Here is a 17,816-nt window from a genome sequence, read left to right on the forward strand (position 1 = left end):
CCCAGGCAATTTATAGCCTTCACCACATACCTTTAAAAAATGGAGTTAAAAAAAAAGAATAGATAACTATATTGGCATGGTGGTATAGTTAACACAAATTTGGCATAAATTTGGATTTTATCTATGGATATGGGCAGAAAAGACATAATTTTTGTTTGTATTTTAGACACTAAAAATATAGGAGACAAAATTCCTAGTTTTCCACAGCCTAAAATTTGAAACCTCTCTGATCATATTTCATTTTTTAATTTAATCATTTATTTACTATATAAGTGGAATCATCTCATTTAAAATTGATGAAAAAAGCCAGATATGAATCTTATTACATACTATAACTTTACATTCTCTTATTTTCTCTCTTGTTTTATTTTATATGGCATATTTTCAAGTCATATATCTGAAAATAATATGATTAAACCATTAAGAAAATCAACCTTTCCTCCCTCCCGCAAATTTGACACATTTCTCATCCTCAACTACTTCAAATACATAAATCACAACTTCTATTTATTAATATCAGCACTGAATTTAGCATTTTAGCTCACAATTTCATATGTAAGTTTTCCTTTTAACTTTGATTGCCATAACTTATTTGCTGCTTCTTCTTTGAAAATTACTATTATTAAAACATACATTTCTGTTTAATGATTCAAGTATTATAAATTAATTTTCATTTTATAACCGAACGACCATAATCTGTGGTCTATAAGTTGAATATTTACAAAGTCAGTTCTATATTTCTTACACTTATATTGTCAGTTGCTCTAGTGAAGATTTTATTTCACACTTCAGTTTCTTGTTTAGATAATGTTATTACCTTTTTTCTATTCCACCATTTCACAGATACAGTTTATACTTTATTTTTACTATAAAACCATTTTAGTAGACACATTTATACTCTTATTTCATTCTGTCTAATAAATACGTTCCTCATGTTACTTTCATGAGGGCTATAATTTCTTTTCCTGGAATCCTGAATTGTTTCCTCATATTTACTGAACACTGAGCTTTATTTAATATTATAACTTTGGATGTGTATAGTCAAAGTACGTACTTGACCTTAGCAACATGAAGAGATCTAAAATGGATTGAATCCAGAGGGAGAGAAAAATTAATCTCCAGTTGTTTGCTTGCTTGGGGTTTTCAGTTAAGAAGACACGGTGAAGCTATCACTAAATGAGGTTAACCAAAATAAGAAGAATTTGTATCCAATACTAAAAGAAAACTACAAAGCATAGAATAGTAGGGGTGGGTGGCAGAAAGTTGCTTCCAGAGAATTATTTAAAATAAACTTCATGGCATTTTAGTGTGGTGTTAAGATACTGCTTGGGATGGCTGCATCTCACTTTGAAGTCTCTAGTGCCTGACTGGGCTCCTCTGATTCGACCCTTGCTTCTTGGTAATGTGTATTCCTGGAGGTACCAGAGGAAAGGTTAAATATTTGGATTCCTGCCACCATGTGGGAAAAATGTTATGGAGTTCTGGGATTGTGGTTAGCCCTGACATTTTTGGGAACGAATAAGCACATTGAAAATTTCTCTTTCTCTTTCTCCTTCTTTCTCTCTCTGCCTTTTAAATTAAATGGAAAAAATGAAAAGATAGCAAAAATAATTTACATAATCATTCTGTTCATGTATTTATTGAAAGTTATATTTGGGTAAAATAATTTTATTATAAATATAGGCATTAATAAAATATTATTGTTTATATCCATCTTTTTTCTCAAATTTAAGTTGCAGAATTTTCAGTCTCTAGAATCAATTGAAGAATGAATTTGGTTCAAAATTGTAGCTTTCTCAAATATCCCTATATTTTCAAGTTACTTCAGGTTGCATAAAATTCTAAGAATTTTCTGAACTACTTTTGTAATTTCTTCTGATTAAAGGGGGAGGAAGAGGAATAACTTAATTTTATGAGATAGCACTGAGTCCAACCTTCATTGAAGAATTCTCTTGTGCTCTCTTAATGGGCATTTCAAAATTTCTTCATTTGAACAGATAATACTTGAATAAGAAATTCTTAAACTGTTTATCTGCTATGTTGAAAAATTATCACAATGTTGTCCTCCAGAGGAAATTTCTCCATAAAATAAAAAAGAGAATATTTTCCTTGATTCTTTCCAATGGTCTAGGTGAATAAGGGGAATTGGTAGAAGACGAGTTATGCATGAAAAGCAATCTGTGTCCAAATAACAACTATGAACACACTGAGGAATCCATTTGTATAGCACTTTCCAAATTATCATAATTTACTCATAAGCTACATACTTTCATCAAATTTGTAAGATGATAGGTAATAGTGATTTAAAATATAAATTAATATTCAGCACAATGTCAGACATGTGTAAGCCAGCAAGTATATATATATATACTTAAGAGAGTATATGTACTTTAAGGGAGTAAGAAACTTTAGTAACACACAAGAGTGTATAGACTGCACAGAAAATTTGTTGACTGATTCTACAGAGATGATCATGGTAAAAGATTAGAGCTTCATTATGGTAAAATAATGGAGACAGAAGTGAGAATGTAAAAAAAAAAATGAAGTGACTTAAATAAGTTCATTGAAGATAAAATTACAAGATATTTATTCTGTTCACAAAATTTTTTAATCCATGTATTTCAGCATAAAGATGGAAATGAAAAAGAACATGTGGAATAAGAAAAACTAAAATAGCAAAACATATAAACAAGTTGCATAGAGCATTAGCAAGGTTTTATGACTGGAACAGAAATAAACATAAAGGAAACAATAGAACAAAACGACCCTGACTCAATGTGGTAGACTGCCAGTCACAACAGTTTCTCTAGAGTTTTATGTTACAGTTTGACAGAAGAATTTCATTTAGAGAATCTAAGAATTCAGCTCTTCATTCTGAAACAGAGAAGAGGAAAGAGCAGCATCTGTTACTTTCCATTTAATGTTTCTATATAGACCCAGGACACAGAAAACAGACTGAAACTAAAAGCACCTGTGTTCCTTACAATTCTGTAAAACGTCTCCTCCCAATTTTTCCCACCAAAGGTCACTGCTATCAATTTATGACTTATCATCAGATCAGGATTTATCATTATTGCTTTCATGAAACTATTGTTATCATTAGAATTTCATCAGCAAAAAACTGTGATGGCATCATCCCCCACCCACAGAGCTTCAACTAGTTTCAAAAGGTAAATGTGTGTTATTGCTTCAAAAGGAACCAGCATAGTGCTCTAGTCCAGTAAGCATCCAGGTTTCAAACAGCTCTGTTTGCATTCCCTGCTGACTGCTGTTAACACATGGAAACAATGCACATTTTTGAAAGGGGAGAATTCCTTTATTAATTTATTTTTCAATGACTGAGGGAGGATTTATGTAAAACTCATCAAGAGTGATCCGATCTTGATGGAAATGGCAGTGCAATAGAAAACTTTTTAAAGCCTTTGCTTCAATTAGTTAAAACTTCATGATGCAGTGCAAATAACACTGGAACCAGAGTTAGGGGATTCACCTTCTAAAACCCTCAAACCTTTAGGTGAACTTGGACAAGAACTGATTTTCCAGAGTCATTTTGTAGAACATTATGCTCTTAATATTGAGATCTAAGATTGTTCTTGGTTTTCAAATTCTACCACTTTGAATTCAGGGATAATGCTTTACTTCAAAAGCTTAAAATACAAAAGATAAACACAAACAAAAATACATGCTGAGCTGATAAGTAAGGGTTTAGCAAGCTAAGAACTCTAATCTATAGGACTTTTATATAATAGGACATTATGTCACAGAGACTCTTACTCGGCAATTTTATAGTTTTTCAATGTTTTTTTTTTCTTAGATTTATTTTTTTTTTTATTGGAAAAGCAGATGTACAGAGAGGAGGAGAGACAGAGAAGAAGATCTTCCGAGGCTTTGGGCTGTCATAGACTGCTTTCCCAGGCCACAAGCAGGGAGTTGGATGAGAAGTGGAGCTGCCGGGATTAGAACCAGTGCCCATATGGGATCCTGGCACGTTCAAGGCGAGGACCTTAACCACTACGCTATCGCACTGGATCCCTAGTTTTACAATCTTATTAAGCTGATTTTCAAGAACTTGTGTAATTTGATGGCCATGTTAGTCCCTGTGTAAGAATTCTTGCTTTACTGTGAAACTTTCTGAGAAAGTTGGTATGGAAATGTTTTTTATGTACTGAAAGCAAAAAAATATTTAAATTACATGCACTGAAACTATGCATTATTCACCATTACTTTTTGTCTTAAAGTTTTAATGCAACAATTGCTTGAGATTCTTGGTTTTTATTTTATACATCCAGTTTTTGTTGTCCCAGATTAAAGCACTCACAAAACTGCTTGTGATGGCTTAGCTAAATAAACTTTTATGATAGAGACAATCATTTATTAAGCTATTTTCAAAACATGACAAAATCTTCAGAACACAAATTAATCTTATCAAGGCACAAGATGATCTTGCTTTTCTTACTAGATCCAAAATTTGTGTAGATTTTATTCTAGGATAAATGCATGATTACAGTAAAATAATGTTTTTTTTTTTAATCAGGTAGATCAATTCTGAAATTGAGTTTATCAACAAATTTGGTTATTCGGGCTTGAGATAACTTGATGATGTGACATATTTGCAGGTGAATGGTACTTAGAGAAAATACTATTTTGGAAATCAAGAACTATGTAATTATTGATCTGATTTTTTAAAAGATGCATTCATTTATTAAAACACAGACTTACACAGGGAGTGTGAAGGTGATAGAGAGACAGAGGGAGAGCAGCACTCCTGTCTGCCACATATCTTTCCAGATGGCTACAATGGCCAGGGCTTTCCACAGCAAAGCCAAGAGCCAAGAACTTCATGTGGGTCTCCCACACAGGTGCCAAGGGCCCAAGATACTTAACATTTTTCCCATTCTTTTCCTGTAGGTCATGACCAGGGAGCTGGATAAACAGTGCAGCAGCCACGATGTAAATGGAAACCCGTACTGAGATGTTAAGTTTGAAGGGGGTGGCTTTATTCAGTTTGCCACAAAGTCATCTTTTTATCTGAATTTTTGGTAACTACATAATGAATCTCTTTAGTTTCTTTTTATACATAACATTAGAAAAAATGAATAAAACATCCTTTCCTTAAAGTTGTTGTTGTTGTTCTTGTTGTTGTTTATGATAAAATCGTCCCGGTTTCTCTGTTCTTAGAAATCTGTATGGAACTAGTTAAATTTAAGTTGACCTAGAACATTTTCAGAGAGAGAATATCTGTGTAATAATGAGTGGCACTAAATAATTCATTTGTGGACTACCTGTCCCTGAACAAGTAATGAACCATATAATTACAATGGATTGTGATGATGTTCAAAAACACAGTTGTTCACAATGTTGTTCATCTTCTTTTGGCAGCATATATACTTCTGCAAAAATTATTTTGAGTTCTAACTTTCTGAAATTTACCAACTGAACTTCACATATCAATGTTACAAGAAAAAATATTACTGATAAATATGAAAAGATTTGATTGGACATGGAGCTGTATAGCTTGTTTTGACGCTGTCAGCCATAGTTCAGTTTGGAAAAACAATAGGGCCCTGCACCTGTGTGGGAGATACTGAAGATTCTTTTGGCGGATCTGCTCAGCTCTGGCCGCTGCAGCCATTTGGTGAGTGAACCGTGGAGGATTTTTCTCTGTCTCTCCTTTCGGTAAAAATGTCTTTCCAGTAAAAACAAATAAATCTTTAAAAAAAAAAACCGGACAACAGAAATTGTAAAGTAGCTACTTGTCAGAAAAACAGAACTAACAGAGTAAGAGAGGGAAAGACAGAGAAAGGGACTCTCTTCCACTGGTTCACTCTCCAAAGGGCAACGATCCCAAGCTCCAAAATATAAGATGTGGGTCTTTAAACGATGGGTTTAACCACTATGTGACAATTTCCACCTAAATATCATTTTCTTTTAGATTCAGCATTGGAGATCATTTACTGGGTTAATTTTGTTCCACATAATATAATCCAGGTTCACCCAAGTTTCTCAAATGGCAACATTCCTATGTGCTTATTGATTTATTTATCTCAAAGGGTGAATAAATTCCACTGAGTATAATTATTCTTTTGTTCATTGATGAGCATGTGAGGATAACAGCATCTTTGCTATTATGAAAAATGCTACAATGAATGTCACAGTACAGATAACCTTTTGACTAACTGAACTGAACTCCTTGTATATACAAAGATATTACAAAAAAAATCGTGAATGGTTAAAGGTGTTCATTTAGATGTAACTGCTGAAATCCATTTAGCATTTTTTCGTAATATACATTTTTCGCAAAATGATGGTTACCCATTTATTCACAAGTAGTATTTGTAGATCGCATGGTCAATTTTAGGTTACTATTCTCTATCCTTTTTAATACTGAATTAAATAACATTCTAATAAACAATATACAAGGGTTCTCTTTTCCCATTTCTTTATCAGCACTTGTTATGTTGCCTGGTTGATAAGAGCCATGTAACAGTTAAGGGACATCTCATTTTGCTTTTATTTTGTAGTTCCCTGATGATGTTACTGATCATGTTGTTTCTGGTTATTTGTCTATATCCTTTGGGTAACTTTAGAAGTCTGTTACCAATTTTAAAATTGTATCTCTTATTCTTATGCATTGAGTCACCATACACACACACACGTAGAAACATACATATGCATAATTTTAGATATTCACTCTTTGCTAATATACTTCCCATAATATATTATGGGTTGCCTCTTTTCTCAGCCATGACATATTTGAGTGTTTATTTTGAGTCTGTTTCTATGCTTTTGGAATGAAATCTTACAATGAAATTAAAGGGCAATATTCTTAATCTACATTGGTATAGAAAAATATGAAAAGCTACCAGCAAAACAAGTCACCAGCTCATTAAGAGGATTTATCAGCTACATCAAGGGAAATTTATTCTAGGATGATTTAATATAAACATATTAGAAATGTGTTATGTTACAATGTGAGAATGAAGGGGGAAAACTTGATCATCTACATATGTAGAAAAGGAACTGAAAATCTGCTCATCCTTTAATGGTTAAAAATAAATTCAGCAAACAGAGGTTAAAGTATACACCATGAACACAATTATATCTTAATTATATTTCTGACTTTATAAAATATAGATAAAAGTTTATATCCAGATAATTTATAGTAAAAATAGATTTTCATGATAATTCACATTTAGCAAATTATCACCATGTTATTATTATTCTTTTTCTTGATCTATTTTATTTTGTACTTAAAAACACACACACACACATTTGTAGGGCCCACATTATGGTCCTTTGTGGTGCTGGGAATCCCATACAGTGCCACTTTGTGCCCTGGCATCAGCTTCACTCTAACGACCTGGGAAAAATAGTGACAAATGTAACAAGTCTTTGAGTACCTGCCACAAGTGTAGGAGACCTGCAGGAAAATCATGGTTCTTGGCTTCAGCTTGGCCCAGCACTCTCCATTGTGATCATCTCAGAATTGAGCCAAAGGACAAAAAGTACAACTCGCTGCCCTTCCTTTCTCTCTTTACAACTCCTTCAAAAATAAATAGCTAAATCTCTTAAGGAAACCCAAGTTTCATTTGAATAAGGGTATTCTTACCTTAAGTTATTCCATAGATTCACGCATATTGTTGTATTTTGAGAGGATAAAATATGGAAGAGAGAAACATCCCAGCAAATTCTGGGGCTTCATTATTTCATCACAGTAAATGAATTATGTTTTGATCTCTAAAATAATGTATGGCATACATTGATAATAATAGACTGGTACACATAGGAAAAGATTTTCCAACCTTCTGTAAGCTATCTGGGAAGAGTGAGGCAGTGAAGGATATTTACATTCCCCAAAGGATTGCAGAGTAGAAAGTGAAGCATAAAGTACTTTTGATGAGTAAATTATCCACAGATAGGAAACATATGAGTGAGATCTACTAGATGGTACACAGCAAGTAATTTGGGCTAAGATAAAAGTGAAAATAAAGCTAAGTTAGCAATTTGGAAAGAGGTAACAGCACAATAGCCTAGTGGCTGGATCCTTGCCTTGCAACCATGGGCTTCCTTTAAGGGGGTTAGTTTGTGTCCAGGCTGCTCCATCTCCCATCCAGCTCCCTGTTCATATCCTGGGAAAGCAATATAAGATGGGCCAAAGCTTTGGGAGCCTGCACCCGTGTGGGGGGCCCAGAAGAAGCCCCTGACTCCTAGCTTTGGACTGGCTCAACTTCTGCCTTTGAAGCCACTTACAGCATGGACCAGTCAGTGGGTGGAAAATCTTTCTCTTTTGAAAGAAATAATAAGAGTTGAATATCAAATCCCAGGGCAAGCTTTGCTGGAGTAAGAAGCAGCTTGATAAAAATAATAATTTCAAGAAAACATGGTGAATCTAACGTTTTTAAGTGTGATGTATGCTGATTCAAGGAGAGAAGAATCAAAGGTGCTATACTACAGTGGCTCAGAGTTTGGAAACTGCTGCCAGGAAGAGTCCTGCCATGTGAGAGTCCTAGCTGAGCTCCAGAAACACTGATTTATATGTGTCTCAGATCCCCTGTTTATGAATGATACTAAGATCACAATTACTTACTTTTTTAGTGTCAAATTATAATATAGTAACTAAATCAAAACATATTAACAAAATCAATATTCAGGTGACAGAGCAATATGATGATAAATTTACTTTAATGAGCCTAATCTAATATTTTTGATATAGATTAATCTAGTTTGATCCTCAAACATCTAATTATGTATCATTTTCATGTCTTTATTTGGGAGAAAATTAAATTTTTTGGACAGATGAGGATTTATTCTAAACTCGTGAAGATGACGATGGACTTTGGATACATACTAGCACACTTGAATTTATTAATTACAGAATCAACAGTTATTTACATGGAATCCAATTAATTTTTAAGAGTCCATTATTTACAGATAACTGAAGAGGAAGGAGATTTCATTCTTGGTAATGTATAGTGAGAATATTAGGTCAAGGTTAAAAGGGATTTCCATTTTGCAACAGGAGTTCAACATCACATCTATACAGTTCATTGAAGAAATTTAATGTTCAGCTTCTCCTTGCCTTTCTATGGATACTGGGTTTTTGTTGCTCCCCAAACCAGATTTATTCTAGACACTAAGAAAACTGCCATTCTCATGGGCCCAGTGGCATGGCCTAGCAGCTAAAGTCCTCACCTTGAACGCCCCGGGATCCCATATGGGTGCCGGTTCTAATCCCAGCAGCTCCACTTCCCATCCAGCTCCCTGCTTGTGGCCTGGGGGATGGGGGGGCAATCGAGGACAGCCCGAAGCTTTGGGACCCTGCACCTGTGTAGGACACCCAGAGGAAGTTCCTGGCTCCTGGCTTCAGACCGGCATAGCACTGGCCGTTGTGCTCACTTGGGGAGTGAATCATCGGATGGAAGATCTTCCTCTCTGTCTCTCCTCCTCTCTGTATATCTGACTTTCCAATAAATAAATAAATCTTAAAAAAAAAAGAAAGAAAGAAAACTGCCTTCTCCCCAATTTCCCTGTTTCTTCACAGCACTATGCTTTTACAAATGGTTCTGGATATAAAGGCCTGTTAAATTCTTTTAAAGGTTGCTGTTTTCTTAGAGGAGCTATTAAGAATAATGGAGTTGTACATGTGCAAAAAGGAGACTTTTGACTTGCAGATGAAACCTGCTGCCAAGGTTATGAATCAAGAATTGGAAAATGAGCAGGGACTGAAGGGCTGTTAGCTTACACATCTAGGGTTGGATGTGCTCTGATACCAGTTCCTTTTTTTTTTTAGATCTTTAAAAATATTTATATTTTAACATTTTATTGTTATTATTTTTATTATTATCATTTTATGATACAGTTCCATAGGCTCCTGGCATTTCCCTTATCCTCTCCCCAAATCCCTCCCCCCACTTAGTTGCTCTATATCATTACTAACATATAGTTCTTCATACACAGTCATATGTCCATCATTGCGGGTACGGACAATGGCAGAGAGTCCAGCATCCTATTATCAAGATATAGCACACAGTTTCATTGCAAGTCCATCTTTGTCTGGAAGTAGAAATGCATACTACATTGTATCCTCATATCTGGATGTTAGTCTCCAATTTACAGCTACTTTACATCCTCTTAAATGAAAAGTCATAATACAAAATCAACAATAAAGAGAAAAATAGAAATTTACAATGCCATGAAGTTAAATGACATGTTACTAGATATGACAGTCTCCATTACACAGCTACTATACATGCCCATAAAAGAAAAGCCACAAAACAAAATCAACATTTGGGAGAAAAAAGAAATGAACAACACCATGAAGTTAAATAACATGCTAAAAAATGCCTAACGTGTAGCTGAAGAGATGAAAATCAAGAACCTTCTGATGCCAGTTCTAACAGAGCTATTCTGAGTCCAACCAATCAAAAACTAACTTTTTGAGTTGTCTAATTTTCAACTTCTCATTTCTACCCATAAAATTTTCCCCAAACTCCTATTCAGAATGGAGATTTGCGTTTTATTTCTTGTTCTCTTTTGCTGGCCAACACTGAGACCAAATTTAATTCTCCATTTGAAAAGTTAAATTTACTCTCTGTGATCCCCTTCGCATTTCATTCTGACTCGCTCTATTGCATTAACTCTCCCATGCTAATTATTTAGTTTTACACCCATACCTGGCATTTACAAAATGTTGAGTAGTATATTCTTAAAGTGAATTTTCCCTTGGTGGAAGACTTAGCTTTTAGAGGACCTGAATCAGATAGTTTGCATCATTTTCGCATCCAATCCTTCATTGATTGTATGCACTTTCATCACTTTTCATTCAAAGTAATATAAACCTGAACGACATTCAGGCAAAGCATGTGACCATGTGCTTCTTCATAAATTCTGCAGAGAGACAATCATTAATGCTTATCTGGAATCTTAGATCTATAGGGTCAGAATATTGAGACTGATCAATAAATTATTTCCTTTTCTACCCAATCCCACCCACATGGAAATTCATAAAGCTTACTAGGGAATAGTTCCATGAAATTGCAGAAAATTTGTTCTTGATGCAAAGCAATTTGAGAATGCCACGGCATGTTATTTTCCCCTCATTTCTTAATCTGCATAGTCCTTCATTGTTGACTCCTGGACTTGTACTTCTAATGCAGTGGCAATTCACGAAATATCTGTGTCAGGTTGTGCTTTGTGAAAAAAAAATAGTGACTTGGGCATTACTTAATAGCTAATTACTCTCAAATTCATACAGTACTATCCTTGAAGAGCAAAGTAAAGACCTTTTTGCCATGATCAACCTGGAATTAATGAATCTCATATTTATTCATGCTCTCACAATACATTAAAGCTTAGTATCCTCTTATAATTCTACAACTTATGTTTCTTTGTTTCTTCCTAATTTTTCTTCTTTTTTTTTAGGTTTTACAATTCTTTGATGTAGATCATAAGCAGTCTGACTCACATTGATTGTTGATTCATTGGTTACATCACAATATCTTATTGCATGTAATACAGGCTGTTTGAGGTTGAAATAACATTACAATTTACAGGTACTATTTTTCAGATTGATATCATTTCATCTTAAATTAAGGCAAACATGTGGTATCTAACCTTTTGGGATTGGCTCATTTCCATTAGCATAATGATTTCCAGTTGGGCCCATTTGACCACAAAGAACTGCATTTCTTTTTTTTTTTTTTTAATAGCTGAGTAGTATTCCACGGAGTAAATGAACCATAGCTTTCTTACCCAGTCTTCTGTTGATGGGCATTTCAGTTGCTTCCACGTTTTTGCAATTATTGATTGTGCTGCTATGAACAGAGGAGTGCATGTTGGTTTCTCGTGTAGCAGGTGTTTTGGATATAATTTTTATAATATAATTTTCAATATAATACTATTGCTATTATATTTAACAGTGTAACATTATAACAGCTATAATCTGTGGATGTTTGTCAGAGTCAAATATTAGTAGCTTAAATTCATATTAAATCTCCTGGTACTGTTCCATGCATGAATTTAGTAAAAATACATAGTACATATTTAGTAAGAATATGTAGTACCTATTTTAACATATTAACTTTTAAAAACTTTACAATATCTGCAGAACAAAGAAAGATTAGGAAAACAATTGATTATTTTTATTAGGAAATTTAACAAAGTCACATTAACCTAGAGACAAAAAAGTAAGAAAATCATGAAATTGGAACAGGTGATATTTTGTGGATTTTTTTTTGGTAGTTGCATAGTGATATATAAAATATCCTTAACTCCAAATTATTAGTATCTGCCAAAGCCCAAATATTTTAAATTTATTATGCCAAATTATTAAATATCTGCTACTGAAGAAATTGAGTTAAACTGAAAGAATGACGACTCAAATTCTGAAAAAACAACAAGATGAAATAAAGTACACAGAAGGAGAGAGTTAATATTGTAAAACAGTAAATGAAATGTACATAAATGTTAATAGAAAGGACAAATAATATTGGAACTGTCATAGGCCTAGATGGAAAAGTATGTGTAACTAGGAAGTGAAGAGTTGACAGGATCATAGCATGATTAGGTTACATCTAAAGTGTTTTAAAACTGATTTACGATCATTAGATAATAATACAGTTATGTAAACTACATACATCCATAGATACACACACATATATGTATCTATAAACAGGTAGGCAGGGACATAGGTATGGATATGGATAGATACATTGTGTTGATATAATGTGCTCCCATAGTCTGCTATTTTTCTTTCTCAGTTAACTAAAGCTAAAATAATCCATTAGATTTCAGCATAAGGAAAATTCTTTCATTTTTCTAAATTTTTGGGATGTTTCCTAAATGTTCAGATTTCTTCCTGAATTTAGATAGTAACACAAAAAAAACGAGAATTACAGTCTTCTTATCTATGTCATAAATTACAAACGTTATCGTTCGGCTATGCTAAGAGGAAATAGTGACATTTTATAAAAAAGAAAAATAAGTCTGCTGAAGAAACTTAGTTATTAAGCTTAACTAGGCAATTTATTTTTCTTGAAATAATATCAAATCATATGTGCTGCGTATCATTCTTGCACTGCAGAATGATATATGAAGAGGATCAAAAGATTAAAATCTTGAATTGGGCTTAGGCAATTTTCCATTACAGTCTGTGTCATGGAAATGGATACATTTCATTGTGATTTTGTTCTTTATACATATTTCAGAATAACAAATATACGTTTGCATTTTGTCTTTTGTTTATTTATAAGTACTGAATATATTAAAATATTGGTTAAATTGTCGGAAAACATATGTTGGGATCATCAGTGAATTAATCAGTATGTTTTCCTTGAACAGCCTATGCTTTCAAAGGCGCAGTAATGATTGTGAAGTTGGATCCCCCTCAGTATTGACGTTCACAATGTTCATACATAGACATAAAAGAACACAAATGCCCACAATTTCAAAAACTAAGTTTGAAGACTTTAATCACATCCAAATTCATTTTTTCATGTTTAACAGCTACTTCTTTTGTTGTAAACTGATCACAAACTCTATTGTGTAAGCATAAAAGATAAAAATCTTCTGATTTGGACCTAGCACAATAGTCTAGTGACTAAAGTCCTCTCCTTGCAAGCGCCGGGATCCCATATGGGCACCGGCTCTTATCCCGGCAGCCCTGTTTCCCATCCAGCTCCTTACTTGTGGCCTGGGAAAGCAATCAAGGATGGTCTAAAATCTTGGGACCCCTGACCCATGTGGGAGACCCAGAAGAGGCTCTGGCATCCTGGCTTCAGATTGGCTCAGCTCTGGCTGTTGCAGCCACTTGGGGAGTGAATCAACAGATGGAAGATCTTCGTCCCTGTTTGTCTTCCTCTCTGTATATCTGACTTCCCAATAAAAATAACTCTTTTAAAAAAATCTTCTGATTTGAGTCATATAATATGTAAGGGATGAAATTGTCACTGAAAAAAAGTGTATATATGAAGCAGTAATTGTATTTTGGACTTCAGTTGCTTATTTTCAGGAACTGGTTAATATCCTACCATTGAGCTCTTTTCAAATGTGTTAGTCTTAGTAACAATTGTAATCTTCTTCCAATACTAACGAATAGATAGAGTTTCCAGATGAGGTGAATGTATTGCCCAATGCTTGCAAACACTAGTCTGGGACATCCTTTTTAGAGCTGAAATGGATGTTTTATTCCAGCTCTTGATATTTGCTATGGTATGCAGAGACAAAGTACTGATCAATGTTCCCGTATGAACAGAAATTGAAGTTTCCAAGATTATGACAGGTTCAAGTATTGATGTAGGCAGTCACATATGGCCAAATGTGTAAGGGTCAGAAGACACATCTGGAGAACACAATTACTGAATTCCCAAACTCTGCCTCAGTTCCCAGTAGAGTGCCAAGGCTGAAAATGGCATTTAATTCATACTTATTTAATAAATAAGCTTCATGGAAGGGGACGTAGTTACATACACAAACAGACACACACACACAAACACACACACATCTTTAGAAATTAGACTACTGAACTAAAAAATATGTGCTTTATTTTAAAACTTCTCAAGAGTTACAATATGAAATATGACTGATGATGAAGAATTTGTTACACTTATTTCAACATGATACTAATTCTAATGCCAAGTGAATTATGTAGTATTTTAATAGTTCTTAGGGGTAGCATTACAGGAGATGGTATAGTAGAATACAGTTTGTGTGATGAGAGAAATAGGATAGAAGAGAGTGAAAGCTAATAAATTATAATATTAAATGGAATATTTCAAAGCAATATTTTATGTAAGGGAAAGTGTGGGACACAAATTTTAGATACTTCAGTTGGCTGTCTGATCTATTTGTATCTGTTACATACAAAAATCCAACAAAGGTTTAGAGACACATATTAGAATTTTGCTTTTATTTTATTTGTCTTAAGGGAGGACAGTTGTGAAATAAAGAGTGCTCCCCACCTGCTGGTTCACTTCTGGAATGCTCCCAGACACCATGGCCAGCCAACTGGATAACTAATTGGTTTAAAAGCCATTAAAAAGAAGAATTCCCAGTTCCTTTTTTCCAACATGCAATTTCAGAAAACCAATCTTTACTAAATTTGTATTTCCCTAATTTGTTTCTGCACATATACATTAAAATTTAGTAAATCTGATCCCATCATTTTAACCATGAAGAGTAGTTTATTCTTTCCAGGTCTCCAGCCTTAAATAAACTATTGAAGCGTCAGTGATTTGTCTTAGTTCTTACTGATTTGTTAAAAGGCAGCTCAGCTTTGTCAGCAGCAGTATACTCATATTGTGTTTGTTAACTCATACAATAAGATATAAGTAATGTATACATGAAGCATTTCAAAGAAATGAATAGCGAGTATCCCACTAAGTTTCAACTTGTCAGAATTTGTTTCCAGAAGAGTTATAAATGTTAGCAATAAGAAAGCCTACACTTTCCATGCCCTCAGTCACACACTCCAGCCTACCACACGATAAATGAGCAAAGGATCAGCAGAGATGAATGATTATACTAAAACCCTTCCTACACTTAGAGAAGATATTTCTCATCCTGACAATTTATTCATTTACCATTCTTTTGCAAAGTCATTGTATCCTAGAAATCTGAATTCACACTTACAGTTTCCAAACGTAGAAAGTGATTGCAGCTTTTCTTAATTTCAGCATTTATAGCAAAACATATAAATAGGATAAGCTTTAGCTAATTGGGTACACATACCTATGTATATACACATGCAAACATATATTCTGCATTTGACAAGGGACCACAAAATATGGATACCACAAATAATTGTATCTCCTACAAATACAAAAAAAAAATTTTAAATAGGATGCAAATGACTGTGTTCCAGAAAAGAGAGAACATCTGCTCATTGAGATAACTTTTCCTAGAGTTCTCACATATTAATAGATTCTGATTTCAGAATCTAGTACATACACGATCTGCACTTGATTCAGCAAAAAGTGCTTCACATACCTGAGTAACTCCATTGCCTAATTTTGTCTAATTCTGCTCTAACGCAGTTATTTGAATTACTATACTGGCATGTTTCTCTAGCGTGGAACAATATTCCCCAAAATATTATATGAGAGGCTCCACAGTTGTTTTTGTTTTTGTTTTTCAACTTGCTGCCATTTTCAGTAGAATTTGAAGAAATCTACAAATAAGTTCCTGGAAATTTTACGTGTTTATTAATATTATTTTCTTAGAAATTAATATGAAAAGGGTTCATTTCAATTTATCCAAATAAATACTGTTGATACTTAAAATTAGTGGAAAGGAGAGATGCAACTCAAGAAGTCAACAAAACTTGGTTAAAATATTGTGTGTTATGTCTACTGGAAACAGAAATCATATGTTTGGTAAAATGTATAATATGTTGTGTATTTTAAAAACATTCTGAGATTGCTCATCTGTGGCAGAATGTCAAGGTGGGAAGATGATAATTTCTTAAATCTGTTGGACAAGATATCTCATTTCCTTAAAGTTTATGGTTAATATAATATAATATATCATTATATATTGTATAGAATTTCAAATATAATTACATATAATTTGATGTGTGGATATTAGTTATATATGATATATTTAATTATATATATATATATATATATATATATATATATATATATAAAATAATTTCATGGCTTATTTAGGCTCTTTGCCTAAATGAACACATTATGTAGCCCAAAAGATTGGCCAGTAATTTTAGGTGTAACTGTCCCATTATTAAAAAAAAAAAGGATTCCCATCATGATAGGAATAGTCATGAAAAAATAGTACAAATCAAAATACCACAGTTTCAAGAATATTTACAAGCTACAGATTACTGAAGGACCTATGTTTCTGTGTGCTATACACATATTTCAAATTATATTGTGCATTTTTTAAAAGCATATTTTCTTGATGTGCACTAATATTCAGTACTGGGTGGATGACACTGTAGTCTGGTCTGAAATTCTGATCCCCATTAAAGGTAGTATGGAGAACTATCGATAAACAAATGAACATTCAATTTTGACTATATCAGAATGGGTGAACATTTTTTCCCATGTATTTGTACCTTTAAAAAGCAAGGGAGACTAATGGCTCAGCAGCAAAGATTCTGCTTTAGATGCCTGTATCCAGTCCTGGATTGCTTAGCTTCAGGTTCTGGTTTCACTCTTGATAAAGCTTCCTGGTCATGCACATCCTGGGAGGTAAACAATAATGACCAAGGCACTCTAGTCTGTCCTACCACTGTGGAAGACATAAGAGGTTCGGGGCTCCAGGTAGCATATCCTGTACTTGTGGGTAACTGGGGAGTGCATCAGCAGATGGAAGAGCTCTGTCTTCCTATCTGTGTGTGCATCTATTTTTCAAGTAGAGTGAAAGTAAATGATACTAATGTAATGTAATATTATATGTCATGTCATGTAATATGTATGTATGTGTGTATATATATATATATATATTATATATAATGTTATATTATGTTTGATTTTGGTAATCCAACATATACTATTTAGAAAAATGAATTATAATAGGATAAATATACTGCAACATAAATTATATTGGCCTGAGAGAATTAAAAAATATTCTTTGCTATCTAAATATAATTACTGTTTATATTTTAACATATATCTTGTAGCAATGTTTATACATTTTGTCAGTGATGGGTAAATCACATTAGAAGACTGCTCTTTGAATAAATGCTTCTCTGTATTTATACTGTCAGACAAATAATTCATGAAATAAACTGTCTACAAAATATGTTATGAATGCATAGCCCAGTGTCAGATCCCAGTTCATGTTTGTGACTGTTTGCT

The sequence above is a fragment of the Ochotona curzoniae genome, unplaced genomic scaffold, assembly GCF_017591425.1.
Source record: "Ochotona curzoniae isolate NIBS_2020 unplaced genomic scaffold, NIBS_Ocur_1.0 contig_883, whole genome shotgun sequence".
Classification (NCBI taxonomy): Eukaryota; Metazoa; Chordata; class Mammalia; order Lagomorpha; family Ochotonidae; genus Ochotona; species Ochotona curzoniae.